The sequence below is a fragment of the Pan paniscus genome, chromosome 4 (genome assembly GCF_029289425.2).
Source record: "Pan paniscus chromosome 4, NHGRI_mPanPan1-v2.0_pri, whole genome shotgun sequence".
NCBI lineage: Eukaryota > Metazoa > Chordata > Mammalia > Primates > Hominidae > Pan > Pan paniscus.
In genome coordinates this window covers 24000022-24015932 of record NC_073253.2, presented here as the reverse complement: position 1 = coordinate 24015932, position 15911 = coordinate 24000022, and the positions used below count along the sequence as shown (strand labels likewise).

Genomic DNA, 15911 nt, shown 5'->3' with positions numbered 1-15911 from the left:
CGCACTCTACTAGAAAGATAATGGCCGAGTAGGGCGCGAGGGTACAAGGGCTGGGTGGGGAGTTTGCAAAGCCAAGTAAGGATAAACTGCAGTGACCAGCCCGAAGCGTGCGTTACCGGCACTGCAGCGTTTTACCAACTGCCAGGATGGGAGGAGGAAAAAGTGATGTGTGAAGAGAGATGGGGGAAGGGAGAAACCGGTTGGGCAAGCGGCCGATTGTTGAGCATAATCTAACGAATTTCCAAAGAAAACGTAATAAAACCGGACAAGAAATATTGTTCATAGACAAGAGCATACTTTGCTTGGATTTTTTTTTTTAAACCAGTACTTTGTAGGCAGGGTGGAAATGAACTCAGTCGAGGTCAAAGGAACCTTAATCCTTTGAAGAGCGAGGTAGAGAAGCAAGTACAATGTAATCAATAGGCTTTGCTGTCTCCTCAATTTCTTTCTCCTACATTGCTTAATTAGCACCGAAAAACAACCAAGTTGTTTCCAGGATGACACGGGTGGGGGCTGGGGGAAGCTTGATCACTTCCTCGAAGGAAGTAAAAGTCCTTTTAAGACACCACCTACGGCTAGATTTGCAGAGTAAGACATGATTACAACTCCCGTGTCCAGAGGAATAAGAATAGAGTTCGGCCTAAAAAAGTACTACCTTATAAAAGGCATATGACATAGTGGTTTAGCTGACATATTGTTTGCAACAGAATCGGAAAATCTTTGTTAGAAATTAGTGAAGCGCATAAAATTGTTTTTAAAAAGCATGATTTGGTATATAAATAGGGATTAACTGTGTGAAGCTTTAATTTTCGGCCGAGAGCCTTGGACCATTTAACGTAGTAATTCTCATGATACATCTTAAATATAGGTACATTTCTCTTTTTATTGTGAATGTTTGGTAAAAAATAGCAGTGCTTTCGTCACATCACACTGGGATTCAGAGCATAACAGCATAAACTCATCTAGATTACTGGCAATCAACAGAACTGCCTTACAAGAGAAATGTAGAAAGAAAAAATATGAATCTGGTGCTCTCTCTCTCTATATATGTATGACCAAAAATACCTTGGAAGATTTTTGGCTGTCCGTGTCTAAACGTTTTAGATTCTTTTGCGTAGTGTATATGGATAGGTTGAGCCTATGAGTCACAATAAACTAAACTTATTGGTCTTGCTGTTTTATTTCAAAAGAAACTAAGCTTTTGGGGGTTGGATTTTAGTTGACAAGGCAATATCTTGGACTCAACAGCAATATATAAAGAGTATAAATATGCAACTAGACAATTAATGAGCAGGCCATTTATTTCAGAGTTTAGATCGCTATGCATAAAATTATAAATTTGCATATTTAAGTGGGAAAAACAGTCTTTTCCCTACCTCTTGGTTGACACCTGGTGGAAATTCTAGGTAAAGTACCTGGGGCCTTGTACTAGCTTTGATTACAGATACTACTTGTGTTTTTTCTCCACCTAGTGGTAGAAGTGGTGAATTTCCTAGAATGACAGCTTTTCCTCAGCATAAGGTCAATGATATTTAATAAGCATTCAAAAACCACTGAGCAAGGAATGGATTTAAAAGTGTAGTCCATAATGAATACATAAATTCATTGCACATTTGTGTCTACATTTATGTTAAAAATTATTAAGGGTTAGTGAACAGCTGAATTCAGATTTTTTTAGTAAAATTTATTTAATTAGAATATAACTTATTTCAGAAAAAATAAGAATTAGCTATATAAATACACCAGAATTGCATTTAATAAAAAAGAAGTCTAAGAAATTTATTTGTAGTTTGGAAAATTGTTTTAAAATATTAAATGTTTCATTCCTGTCACTGTGTAGTACATTATTCTTTGTGTTTGAAGCTTTCAGGATCTTTTGAATAGTTGTCTTTATTATTTATTTTGCTATTTTTTAAATTTTCTTTTTACTGTGTCTTCTTAAATACTTAGGTAACTGGCAAATTTCCAAGAAATTCTTACCAGCTGTCATTTTCATTATATTTTTATTTTTTGAGATGGAGTCTCACTCTGTCGCCCAGGCTGGAGTGCAGTGGCACAATCTTGGCTCTCTGCGGCCTCTGCCTCCCGGGTTCAGGCGATTCTCCTGCCTTAGCCTCCGGAGCAGCTGGGATTACAGGCACGCACCACCACCCCTGGCTACTTTTTGTATTTTTAGTAGAGACAGGGTTTCACCATGTTGGCCAGGCTGGTCTTGAACTCCTAGCCTCAAGAGATCCACCCGCCTTGGCCTCCCAAAGTGCTGGGACTATAGATGTGAGCCACTTGTGCCTGGTCTCGCTTTATCTTTTCAGTTCTTAAAAACAAAAACAAAAACGCTTGGACCAAATTTTGAATGTTTTCTCTTGTCGCTTTCATAACTTCCCCCTTTCAGATTTTTTGTCTAAATATCTACTCCTTAGACAGCTTGAAATGCTGTACTGTAGACATTATCTTGGGCTTCTCAGCTTGCTTCACTGGGCCATTATTGTATTTTGTATTATATTTAAACTATTCGTCTTTACCATCAAGGCTCTTTCCTACTTCTCCCCAGCCTACGTCTCATATGCCATCTCCTCCTACTCATCTGCTAACTCCCTATAATCCTGTCAAGTACATCTTCTGTCCCCTTTGTTAGCTTGTCTCACTGTTGCCAGTATGCAGTTACATGTGCTTTTGGTGCCCAGAATAACATCCCACTACTATGTTATCTCCTTTGCTTTTTTCTAATCCCTCCACTAGATGCAGTTGGCACAACTGAGTAAAATTCCAACTAGACTGAATAACTAGCTTCCCTTCGCCTTTCATTGCTTCTTCAGAGCTTAAGTAGGAATCTCTTTTTATATTAGCTTTTGAGTCAAATGGCTCTTTCACCTTAATATATTAAAGTTTGAACTCAATCTCAAGAACTCTATCAAAGACTGATAAATGATCATTGCTATCAAGTTGTATGATATTGAGGAGATATGTTAAGATTACTGCCAAGTTTGGAGTTTTTTGCATATTATATCAACATGCTTAATATTTTTATTTAAAAAAAAAAGGAAGCCATCTCAACTGGAAGTTTTGGTGTTTGGTTGAAAAAAAAAAAACCTACCAGTAGTCAGAATCTGTTTCATAAAGAAAAATATGAAATCTATGCTTAATCTATTTTAACTAGCAGCTGATAGGCTCGAGTGCTATGGGACTAAGGGGGATTTTTTTCCTTTGGTCTTAATTCTGTATTTCAAGATTTTGTAACTCTGACTTAACTCTTTAATATCCTCACAGTGCAGCAAATTTGGCATGCAGACTGGACAGAAGACTTGCTGTATTATTAGCAAAATGAGTAGTATTTGTTTTTTAGCTTTGAGAGCTATTACAAACATAACGCATATTATGTTTGTTATGTTCTTCATACTTAATAGACTTTTAAATATGTTATGGATTTTGTGATGAAACTCACTATCAAATTTGGATTCTGATATCCTTCATTAATAAATAGTATAATTTGTGTTATGTGAACACCATTTAATCTGTTATATTTTATTTCTTGATTAAAAGAAAATCACCCATAATTCTACTCTCCGTCCATTCAGAGACACCACTGTTAACATTTTGGTGTATTTCCATCCAGATGTACAACTAAAGAAGAGCATTGCCAGTGAAGCTATGACAGTGCATATTATCATGTAGAAGATGAGTTGGTAAAGTTTATTCATCTAAGCTCAAATGGCATCTGGTCTACAGAAAGAATTAGGAATGCTAAATTTCTTTTCTGAACTACTTTATAAATTTTGACTTTTGACTATGCACAACTTTATATAATGCGGCTAAATTTTATTTGCTATAATAAAATATTTTCTGGCTGAATGTGGTAGCTCATGCCTGTAATCCCAGAACTTGAGAGGCTAAGGTGGGAGGATTGCTTGAGTCCAGTGGTTTGAGACCAGTCTGGGCAACATAGCAAGACCCTGTCTCTACAAAAAATACAAAAATTAGCCAGGTGTGGTGGCATGCGCCTGTAGTCCCAACTATTCAGGAAGCTGAGGTAGAAGGATCACTTGAGCCTGGAAGGTTGAGTCTGCAGTTAGCTGAGCTCGTGCCATTGCACTCCAGTCTAGGTGACAGAGTGAGACCCTGTCTCAAAAAAAATTTAAAAAATTTTTTTTCAAACATTTGATTATTTTATTTTGAGACAGCTCTGTTGCGCAGCTGGAGTGCAGTGGCGCAATCTCAGCTCACTGCAACCTCTGCCTCCTGGATTCAAGCCGGGATTACAGGCCGTCATCACCATACTCTGCTGATTTTTGTATTTTTAGTAGAGGCAGGGTTTCACCACGTTGGCCAGGCTGGTCTTGAACTCCTGGCCTCAAGTGATCTGCCTGCCTTGGCCTCAAAAGGTGCTGGGATTACAGGTGTGGGCCACCGTTCCTGGCCAACATTTTGATAATTTTATATAGGATATGTAGCTTATATAGCATAGCATATCTACTTTGAAACATTTTACTCTCCCAGGGATGAAAGGGCTGAAGAGGCCCATTAAAGTCATTAAGTCAACTCCCTGCCTTTAAGCAACCTGAGAACCCATTCTATTTTTGTTTTTATTTTCTTATTTATTTAAATTTTAACTTTCATTTTAGATTCAGAGGTACATGTGCAGGATTGTTACATGCATATACTGCGTGATGCCGTGGTTTGGGGTATGATTGATCTCATAACCTGGGTAGTGAGCACAATACCCAATGGGTAGTTTTTCAACCCTTCCTACTCCTGCTCCAGTAGTCCCTAGTGTCTGTTGTTCCTATGTTTATGTCCATATGTATCCGGTGTTTAGCTCCCACTTGTAAGTGAGAATATGCAGTATTTGGCTTTACGTTTCTGTGTTAATACACTTAAGATAATGGATTCCAGCTGCACCCATGTTGCCGCAGAGGACATGTTTTCCTTCTTTTTTATGGCTGCATAGTATTCCGTGGTATATATGTACCACATTTTCTTTATCCAATCCACCATTGGTGGACATCTAGGTTGATTCCGTATCTTTGCTATTGTGAGTACTGCTGTAATGAATATACAAGTGCATGGGTCTTTCAGTAAAACAATTTCTTTTCCTTTGGGTATGTACCCAGTAATGGGATTGCCAGGTCGAATCGTAGTTCAATTTTTAGTTAATTGAGAAATCTCCAAACTGCTTTCCACAGTGGCCAAACTAATTTACATTCCCACCAACAGTATATAAGCATTCCCTTTTCTCCACAGCCTGCCAACATCTGTTATTTTCTTACCTTTTTTTTTTTTTTTTCCGAGACAGAGTCGGGTTCTGTCACCCAGGCTGGAGTGCAGTGGCGTGATCTTGGTTCACTCTAACCTCCACCTCCTGTGTTCAAGCAATTCTCCTGCCTCAGCCTCCCGAGTAGCGGGGACTACAGGCCACCACACCTGGCTAATTTTTGTATTTTTAGTACAGACAGGGTTTCACCATGTTGGTCAGGCTGGTATCAAACTCCGGACCTCAGGTGATCCGCCCACCTTGGCCTCCCAAAGTGCTGAGATTACAGGTGTGAGCCACCACACCCGACCTTTTTTGACTTTTATAATAAAATATTTTCTTGATGGATATTGAATTTTGTGGTAAAGTACAACAGAAAAGAACCAGTTCCCAGTTTTTAAATATCAAACTTATATATAGCTAGCTGGAATTTCATATTCAATACCTTACCTGGAGATAATTGCCCTTCTAGGTATCCACATTTCTGTGTTGATGAAGGGGATCACTATCATAAATGATTTTTTAAACCCTAAAACTTGTCATTTACTGCCACTAACTTCTCAGTACTGTTTAATGGAATATTTTTCCAACAGTTCACCACCTAAAGTTAGTTTTATGTACTATTAATTATTATCTTTATGTTATAATTTAGAAATTGTAAGGGAGAATTTTTGCTTTTCGCCTATCCTTAATCAGCCCAGTTTTTATGTTACTGTCTTTCCTAGTGTTGGGGACTTTTACTTGTAGAAGTAGCTATTGCAGCACTATTCACAATAACAAAGACATGGAATCAACCCAAATGCCCATCAATGATAGACTGGATAAAGCAAATGTGGTACAAATATACCATGGAATACTATGCAGCCATAAAAAAAGAATGAGATCATGTCCTTTGTGGGGACATGGATGATGCTGGAGGCCATTATCCTTAGCAAACTAACACAGAAACAGAAAACAAAATACTGCATATTCTCACTTGTAAGTGGGAGCCAAATTTTGAGAACACATGGACACATAGAGGAGAACAACACACATTGGACCTTTCAAAGGGTGGAAGAAGGGAGAGGATCAAGAAGAACAACTAATGGATACTAGGCTTAATACTTAGTTGATGAAATAGTCTGTACAACAAACCCCCATGACATAAGTTTACCTATGTAACAAACCTGTACTTGTACCCCTAAACTTAAAAGCTTAAAAAAAGGCTGGGTGAGGTGGCTCATGACTGTAATCCCAGCACTTTGGGAATCTGAGGTGGGCAGATCACTTGAGGTCAGGAGTTTGAGACCAGCCTGGGCAATATGGTGAAACCCCGTCTCTACTTAAAATACAAAATTAGCTGGACATGGTGGCAGGTGCCTGTAATCCCAGTTACTCGGGAGGCTAAGGCAAGGAGAACTGCTTGAACCTGGTGGGTGGAGGAGGTTGCAGTGAGCTGAGATTGTGCTACCACATGCCACCGTGGGCGACAGAGTGAAACTCCATATCAAAAAAAAAAAAAAAAAAAAAAAGTAGGTGTGATAAAGGAACTGTTTGCCAAGGGAAAGCTGTAAGGAGGAGGGGCAATTTTAGTTTGTTTGCTGAGAACTCGCTACCCTCAGAATTCTAAGTATTTTGTTTCAGGGTCAGGAAACAGGTTAGGTGACAGCTAAACCTTAAAATCACACATTTAATCTATGACCTAGCAAATTCCCTTGTTAATCAGCAATTTTGTTTTTTTTTTTTTTTTTGAGACACAGTCTCGCTGTGTCACTCAGGCTGGAGTGCAGTGGTGCAATCTTGGCTCACTGCAAACTCCACCTCCCAGGTCCAAGCGATTCTCCTGCCTCAGCCTCCCGAGTAGCCGAGATTACAGGCACCCGCCCTCCACCATGCCTAATTTTTGTATTTTAGTAGAGACAGGGTTTTGGCATGTTGGCCAAGCTGGTCTCGAACTCCTGACCTCAGGTGATTCACCTGCCTCGGCCTCTCAAAGAGCTGGGATTACAGGCTTGAGCCACCACACCTGGCCCAGCAATTGGTTTTACATTTATTGTTTTTGTAACCCAAATGTCTTTTTCGTTCAAGTATAAAGTACGTTTTTAAACCAATACATTTTAGTGAAAACATGAGGCAACTGAAATTTCTTGCTCAAAATTGACATAATATTTTGTAGTTATGTATAAATTTCAAATTATTTTGCCGAAGAGAATGCAATAGAAAGGAATTTAATGCTTTATTAATTTGGACTTTGAAACATATATGAAGGAATTTACAAGCAGAGGGATATGCGTGCTATTGTAAAGATGCATATAACAAAGTATCCAAAGTGAGGAACAGAATTAAATCATGAATAATTTACAGATGAAAATAATTTATTCAGTCCTGGTCTTTAGAAAGTGGGAGTAATGTTTAGTAAAGCCAAAATATTTTTGGAAGTTCCAAAGGAAGGGCTCATTAAAATAATAATAAACTAATACTTTTTTTGGTAAGGTATGGGTTAAAAACAAAATTCGAAAGCTAGAGTAGATATCATTTTATCTAATAGTTCTAATGTCCAAATCATCTTTTACAGTTAGAAATAAGGAATACTTTATTTGTACTGGTGGTCCATTTGATTAGAAATAAGTCCTTTAGATTTACTTTTATATTTATTATTTTGCTATTATTTGGGTCTGTTTTGGTAAAACTTGGAAGAAGCCTTCAGAAAAGTCAATGGATAAGAATACTGGGCTGAGCCTTGCTCGTCTTTTGGGTCTTTCTGCCAGTGAATGAAGAAGAAGAGAAGAACCTTTAAGACTGAGTCCCTTCATGGTCAAGTGCCCAATGGGAGATTGTTGCAGGGCAAGATTGTAACATAGATTCTTTTTTTTGAGACAAAGTCTCATCTCATTCTGTCACTGTTGCCCAAGCTGGAGTGCAGTGGTGATCTCGGCTCACCACAACATCTGCTACCCGGGGTCAAGAGATTCTCCTGCCTCAGCCTCCCGAATAGCTAGGATTATAGGTGCCTGCCACCACGCCCAGCTAATTTTTTGTATTTTTAGTAGAGATGGGTTTCACCATGTTGACCAAGCTGGCCTTGAACTCCTGACCTCAAGTGATCCACCTGCCTAGGCCTCCCCAAAGTACTGGGATTACAGATGTGAGCCACCATGCCCGGCCGATTGTAACATAGATTCTTGATGCTTAAGAGGATAATATGGGAAAGAACAGAAGGTGATACTGTTAATTCTATTTATAGTAGTATAGTAGTAACCTTTCTCATTTTCAGAAGCCCTAGTGATTTTGTGTTCTAAGCACGTTGCTTTTTTTTTTTTTTTTTTGGTCTGTCTCTGCAGTGATTTTTTATTTTACTTTGTAAATGTTTTTGTTGTCATATGTTCATTTGCACATAATTTGAGTTATTTAAAATTTGCTGGTCACCCCAAATGAAATAAAACATTGGCCAGTAGCTAGGAGATAGTGGTGGTGAATAACTGCAAAGATGGTTTAGTGAACTGCATAAAAATCACGAAGACATCATTAAGGAAGTCCCATCAGGGGAGCAGTATGAGAGTGAAGGGCAGACAACGATATGTCTCCTGGTGGATGTGGGGACAGAGAGGGATGAGAAGACAGTCGTATTAGATAGTCCAGAGACACCTCAGGTGGTTAGGCTCGCATTAAAGAGCGAACGTGAGGCAGGCATGTCTGGTAATGACAGGAAGTCAAGAAAACTTTTCAGGGGATTGGGAAGCTTGGCTGATAACAGATGATGAGAGGAGTGGGAGGAGCGGCAAGTGGTGGTGGAGTGAAGCAGTTTTTTTCCTTTCTAGGTGTATAGGACATGGATACATTAGCTAAGAAGTCCAAAATCCATGAGGTTATTTGTTGACTGGGGGGTGTGTGCGTGCGAGAGAGAAAGAGATCACATCATATTGTTAAAAGCCGCAATAATGGCATATTTTATGGCAGGCACTGTGCTTTTCACTCATTATCCTGTTTGGTCCTTTTAAGAGTTCAATGAGGTAAATCCATTTTATAGAGAAAACAGGCTTAAGGTGATTAAGTAACATCCCCAAGCTGAAATAGCTAGTAAATGGTAGTGGTAGGATTTGAACCTTTGTTTTTGAACCTTTGTTTTTGATCATTAGGCTATAGTTCAAGCAAGTACTATAGAACTATTTATCAATAAGATATGGCCTCTTCTGAGAAGGCTTCTGTAACCATCCTCCCCTCCCTTAGTTTGGATATGTTTTTCTTTTGTGTTCACAGCACCTTTTAAAATCCTATTCCTTAACAATTTTATACATAGTTTGTACATATTATCTCTTCCATAATATTCCAAGCCTCTCAAGGGCACTTTACTTGTCTTATCTAGTGCCCAAATGTCAAACATTTTCATATCTCCAACACGTAGCATAGTGCCTGTCACATATGCACTCAATAAATGTTTATTAATATGGGATAGATTGATAGTGGAATGTTATCTTTAAGAAATTTTTCATTGTATGATTGTAGATACTGATGAGTAGTTTTTCTGGATAACCACATGAAAACCATGACACTGATGAATTAAAAATAAGACTTAGGTTCAAACCACCATTTTCATAAATGTATGCTGATTGCCACAGGGTCACTATTGTGAAGTAAGTATCTGATTTCAGTTAAAGTAAATAAGGATTACTAGCTTTGGCTAAAGTAAAATTTTATGGTTAAAAAGCAATATTAAAAATACATATATTGGGCCAGGTGCGGTGGCTCATGCCTGTAATCCCAGCATTTTGGGAGGCCGAGGTGGGCAGATCACCTGAGGTCGGGAGTTTGAGACCAGCCTGACCAACATGGAGAAACCCTGTCTCTACTAAAAATACAAAATTAGTTGGGCATGGTGGCACATGCCTGTAATCCCAGCTACTCAGGAGGCTGAGGCAGAAGAATCGCTTGAACCCAGGACTCAGAGGTTGTGGTGAGCCAAGATCGTGCCATTGCACTCCAGCCTGGGCAACAAGAACGAAACTCTGTCTCAAAAAACAAACAAACAAACGAAAAACATATATTATCTTTTAGCATTTTTCTGCTTATATTACACTTGATATATTATTTGAAACTGATGAACAAGGAATCTTTCAGCCTGCTTTTAATTGGACCTAAGGAAAAGTGCAATTGTGTACCACAGCAAAGAGCAAAATACCTGAGAGGAAGCTAACTGAAACTTGTAATATTGTTTATCTGTATTTTTAACATAGTATATAGCTTATATAGCTGACATTTAAAGTGTTCTGAATAGATTTGCATCTAGATAATAGAAAGGTTTATTTCAAAGGCCTTGATTACTGAATATTTCGTTATATATGTTGAGATATATATATACATGATGTCCCTCTTAAAAATTAAAATCTCTAAAAACATTTCTTTGTAGAGGCACTTCTTTATTCATAAATTTGGTAAATTCAGTAGTCAGGTATGCAAAACCCTGGTCGCTAAAATATATATGATTTCAAAACAATATTATATACATTTTTTAATTTTTAAAATTATTATTATTATTTTAATTTTTTAATTTTTTTTTCCAAGATGGAGTCTTGCTCTGTTGCCCAGGCTGGAGTGCAGTGGTACTTTCTTGGCTCACTGCAACCTCTGCCTTCTGGGTTTAGGTGATTCTCCTGCCTCAGCCTCCCGAATAGCTGGGATTATAGGTGTGCACCACTGCGCCCAGCTAATTTTGTATTTTTAGCAGAGACAGGGTTTCGCTATGTTGGACAGGCTGATCTCGAACTCCTGACCTCGTCATCTGTCCTCCTGGGCCTCCCAAAGTGCTGGGATTACAGGCGTGAGCCACCACGCCTGGCCTAAAATTATTTATTAAAATAATGAAATAATTAGGTAAAATCATCAGATCTTGGTGTGTAATTGAATATGGGTATAGAGGAAGGGTGTTAATTGAATGTTAGAGGGAAGAGTAATCAAGGATGACACTGGATTTCTGGCCTAGGCAACTTGCTAAATGGTGGAGTTCCTCACTGAGATGTGGAACATGGGGAAGGAGGAGGATGATGAATTTCAGTTTTATATTTGTTCATTTTTTATTTTTTAAATTTTGGAACAATACAAAATATACAGAAAATTTGAAGGTACAGTACAGAAGACTTTTTTCCTGGACCATTTGAAAGTAAGTTGCCAGTATGATGCCTCACTGCCAGTAAAGACTATGCCTTCATAGCCATAGTGCAACCATGGAAATCAAGTCATTAACATTAGACATTACTACCATCTAATACTGAAGTCCCAATCAAGTTTTGTCGGTTGTCTCAATACTCTCCTTTAGGGCAAAAGGATCCAGTTTAGAATCACCTGTTACATATAGTTTTCAGGCCTTTTTAGTCTCCTTCTGTTGGGAGCAGCAATGTAACTTTTCCTGGTCTTTAATGATCTTGACCCTTTTGAAGACCAGATATTTTATAGATTGTACCTCTGTGTACAGTTCAACCTGTTTTTTTTTCAACCATGGTTCTGGGTGAGAATTAAGGCTTAACACCCTAAGAAATCTGTATTAGTGAGTTCTCCAGAAAAAATGGAATTAATTAATTTATTTGTTAAAAAATAACAAATAAATGGCTCATGACGTTATGGAGGCTGAGAAGTCCCATGATCTGCTGTCTGCAAGCTGGAAATCCAGGAAGCTTGTGGTGTAATTTAGTATTATGTTGGTGCAAAACTAATTAGTAAAACTAATTTACTTTTAATTAAAAGTAATAGCAAAAATCGCAATTAGTTTTGCACCAACCTAATACAAGTCTGAATTCAGAATAAGTCTTAAGACTTAGGAGTGGTAAGGGGAGGAATAGATCCACATACCAGCGCAAACAATCAGAAAGCAGATTGAAACATCCTCCATCTTTTTGTTCTCTTCAGGCCCTCAGGGGATTACATAATGCCCACCTACACTGGGGAGGCCCATCTGCTTTACTCAGTCCACCAATCCAAATGCTAATCTCTTCCAGAAACACCCTCACAGACACAACCAGATAACCTTTAGCTAGATATCTGGGCATCCTGGGGCCCAGTCAAGTTGACAGATACAATTAACTACCACAGCATGTATTGGATGAAATAATTAAGTTTTAAAAACACATTTAGAATGGCATTAATTATGTACCATTCTTGAGAGAGTTGAGCAAATAGTCACTATGTGTTAGGGTTCAGCTGAAAAAGGCTGAATGATTCAATTTTGATAGGAACACTTCAAAAGTGATGCTGTTTTCTCCTCATTGATTCCTGTCAGATAATGTACAATTTTGCTTTGTCCCATTACTAATGATCATTTGAATAAAGATGTGTCTGTCTGAATTCTCAACTACTTGGTTCCCCACCCTGACCCTAGGGAATTTGTAAGTATTTTGTATGGAAGTTTTTTGAAACTTTGCAAGTATCCTATTTCTTATCAAACTTTCTATTTGTTTGTTTATTTATATGACCATTGATTCATATGAGCCTTAATTTATTGTTATTTATCTTGATCTTCAAATTGTGCCCAATTTAGCTAGTAGAAATCCCTTCAAAGTGGCTTATGACATGTCTCCATCATATTTCGACTACCTTCTTTTTTTCTGGCATATGAAACAAGCTCATCTTGTACTTCTCCTGTACTTCTTGTACTTAACAAGCTCATCTTGCAATTCCGCTGCCTAGCCCTGGAATCAGCCATTTCTCCAAGTTAGCCCTGAGTCTTTGAAGGAGCACTAGGTATACACCTTGCTTTTAGAGTGTGGTGTACTTTGAGGCTGTCCCCAGTGGAGAGAGCTATCATATATATAGATGTACATATGAATGTATAGACACACAGTTGCAAATTGCATCTATATTTCTGTCTGTCTGTCTCTATCTGTAAAACCATGAGTGTACACTGATACCATAAATTCTAATCAAACACCTCAGGGTTTGTTCTAATTTTCTCCCTTTCCATATAGGTAACCTTCTTTTTGACACTGAGAAACCAGGCTCCCATTGGACTTGTCATATTGACTTATTTGATCAATCCCCCCTGCATGTGATCAATCTCCTGTTTCCACTGTCATCCTCCCTTGAATGTGGATGCCCTCTTTCCCTACCTAGGCTCTGCCACCCTGTTTCAGACTGCCCCTCTAGTGGATGTATCCTCACCCTAACCAGGCTAGACCTCTCCATGCTGGACTGGCCTTTGTGTGGTGCCTTCTGAACCCTGTATCAGGTGGGCTTTGCTTACACACTGCTCCCACTCCCCCTTTTCCTGTGCCCCACTGTTGTAGGAAAAATATTGGTTCTTGTCACATGACCAGGAAAGATTAGGCTCACAGATACACAGAAGGGTGAGGAATGGAATTCGTTGGGTTCTGCCAACAGGCTCTCCACCTCACTGATTGAATCCCAGGTTACCACCCAGGAACAGCAGAGGCCAGACTCCTTGTCCTAAGGCTCCACTCCATCCTCCCAATGCACAGGCCAGTCAGAGAGTCTCTGGGACCGGCAGTCCAGTTTTTCAGCCTCAGGCTGTTTTAGGCTTGAAAGTGGGGTTTTGCCAGGGGACCCTTGGCTGGCTCCTTGTCTCTATCACCATCCTTTACATGCTGGGCAGATACTACTTTAATTTAGTAGAGAATGAGAAAAGAATAATAAAGCAGTAGCTAAAAGGAGACTCCTTCAGGAGTTTTTGATGAAAAAGTATGGCATTCATCATATTTACCTGTAATCGCCTTGGAGCCAATCTAGAGAGTGAGGTTAAAGATACAGAAGAGATAGAAGTAATCGATAAAGCCACTTCTCTCAGAAGGAAGAAAGGGATAGGGTCTGGTGCACAATTCTGAGGATTAGTCTTAAGTGCGAGAGAAGACTGCATTCCCACTTAAATTCAGAGTGGGAGAGAAGAATGGCTTGAATACAACTTGGTTTGAGAGTCTTCTGGCCGGAAGAAGAGTGAATTTCCATCCCTTGGCTTTTACTTTATTTGTGCAGACATTGCTGAAAAGGAGTGATCTAGTTGGAGATTAAGGAGATTGAAGAGAATTCTGAAAATCCTGTGGAGAATGAGAAGTGAAATGAGCAGGAAACCAGAAAGGCTTCTGATCACTATGGAAAACCTAACTGAGAATAGAAACTGAAAATGAATTCAGACACCAACCCTAATGACTGTCAGGTTTTCTCCAGCAGCCCCCAGGGCTGGTAGTGGAAAAGGCAGTTTTTTATTAGGCAAACAGTTAAGTAGAAATACCTAGGACAAGTAAGTTGAGGATATTGACTAGGGAGAGCTTGAATTGAAGGAAATGGATGTTGAAATATTGAAGAGTTTTGTAAAGTATTAGGAAAGTAAAGAGAGATGGAATCTGGAAGAAGGACAGTAGATGGGTCATGTCCTATCCCAAAGGTTTTTGTGTGGTTTGGTCTTAAACAATCAGAAACCAACTCTAACTTAAGGGTGAAGTGGAGGTTGGGAAGTGGAGTTTGTTATAAATATATCAGGTAGCTCACAGATTTAAAACTCAGTCTGAAGAAAAAATCATGCTTCAGCGATATAGAAACTATTGCAGCTTTAGTGTCCAGGGTTTTAGAAAGTAATGGACACCTTCAGTATCACTACTGGGAAAAATTAGTTCTACTATTTGTTCATTCTTGTTACTCTTTAGGGTTCAAATACTGAGAAGAAAGGTTAAGATTTAAATGATCTTGCTTAGATTTTGTGCCCACCCCCTTGGGCAGGAGATTGACTGTTCTATCAAGACTATATGAAATTGGCTGGGTGCGGTGGCTCACACCTGTAATCTCAGCACTTTGGGAGGCTAAGGCGGGTGGATCACTTGGGGTCAGGAGTTCGAGACCAGCCTGGCCAACATGGTGAAACCCGGTCTCTACTAAAAAAATACAAAAATTAGCTGGTCATAATGGTGCACACCTGTAATCCCAGCCACTCAGAGGCTGAGGCATGAGAATCACTTGAACCTGGGAGGTGGAGGTTGCAGTGAGCTGAGCTCATGCCACTGCATTGCAGTCTGGGTGACAGGGTGAGACTCCATCTCAAAAAACTAAAACAAAAACAAAAACAAACAAAAAACCCCCAAAAAGACTATATGAAATGGAGTTTGGGAAGTTCCTCAAAGAAAAACAGAGATGCCGTTTACAGAAGAAGGAGAATGGAAGCAACACTGGCAAAACCAACAGATGCTCAGCATTTGTAGATTTTGTGTGTGGGTACTGAGCTTATGCAAATAAAGCATGAGTTGGTATGAAGAGGGAGACATTGAATAAAATACTAATTCTTTTTAAAGTTTAATTTTTCTGAATTACAAAATAATACATGTACATTGTAAAAATAATTAAAACTATCCACCTTCTCTGATCTTTAATTAATATGGATTAATGACCAAAATATTGCTATATATGATAGCAAAGGGCAGAAGCAGGTAGGAAGTGATAGATTAATTTGAAATCACTGTCTGAACATTTTCTATGGTCTAGATTCCGTCGCGTACACGGTGGATATGAAATGAGAGTTTGTTCTCTTGCTCATAAGTAAAAGTATGAAATGGTGCTTTGAAAACTAAGATCATATACACAGCCAAGCTTTATAGTACTAAAAATGTCTCCTTTTGAGAAAGATATAGATAAGTTTGTGTCTTCAACTTATATAATGCAATCAAATATGAATATAGTTTTAAACTTATTTTGAAAT

General features: G+C 38.7%; 1 long non-coding RNA gene across 1 annotated transcript in view; it reads left to right on the top strand.

The window, feature by feature from the left end:
- LOC129397744 (uncharacterized) overlaps positions 1-15911 on the top strand; it is a 47294-nt gene that overhangs the window by 3404 nt on the left and 27979 nt on the right. The window lies entirely within an intron of this gene.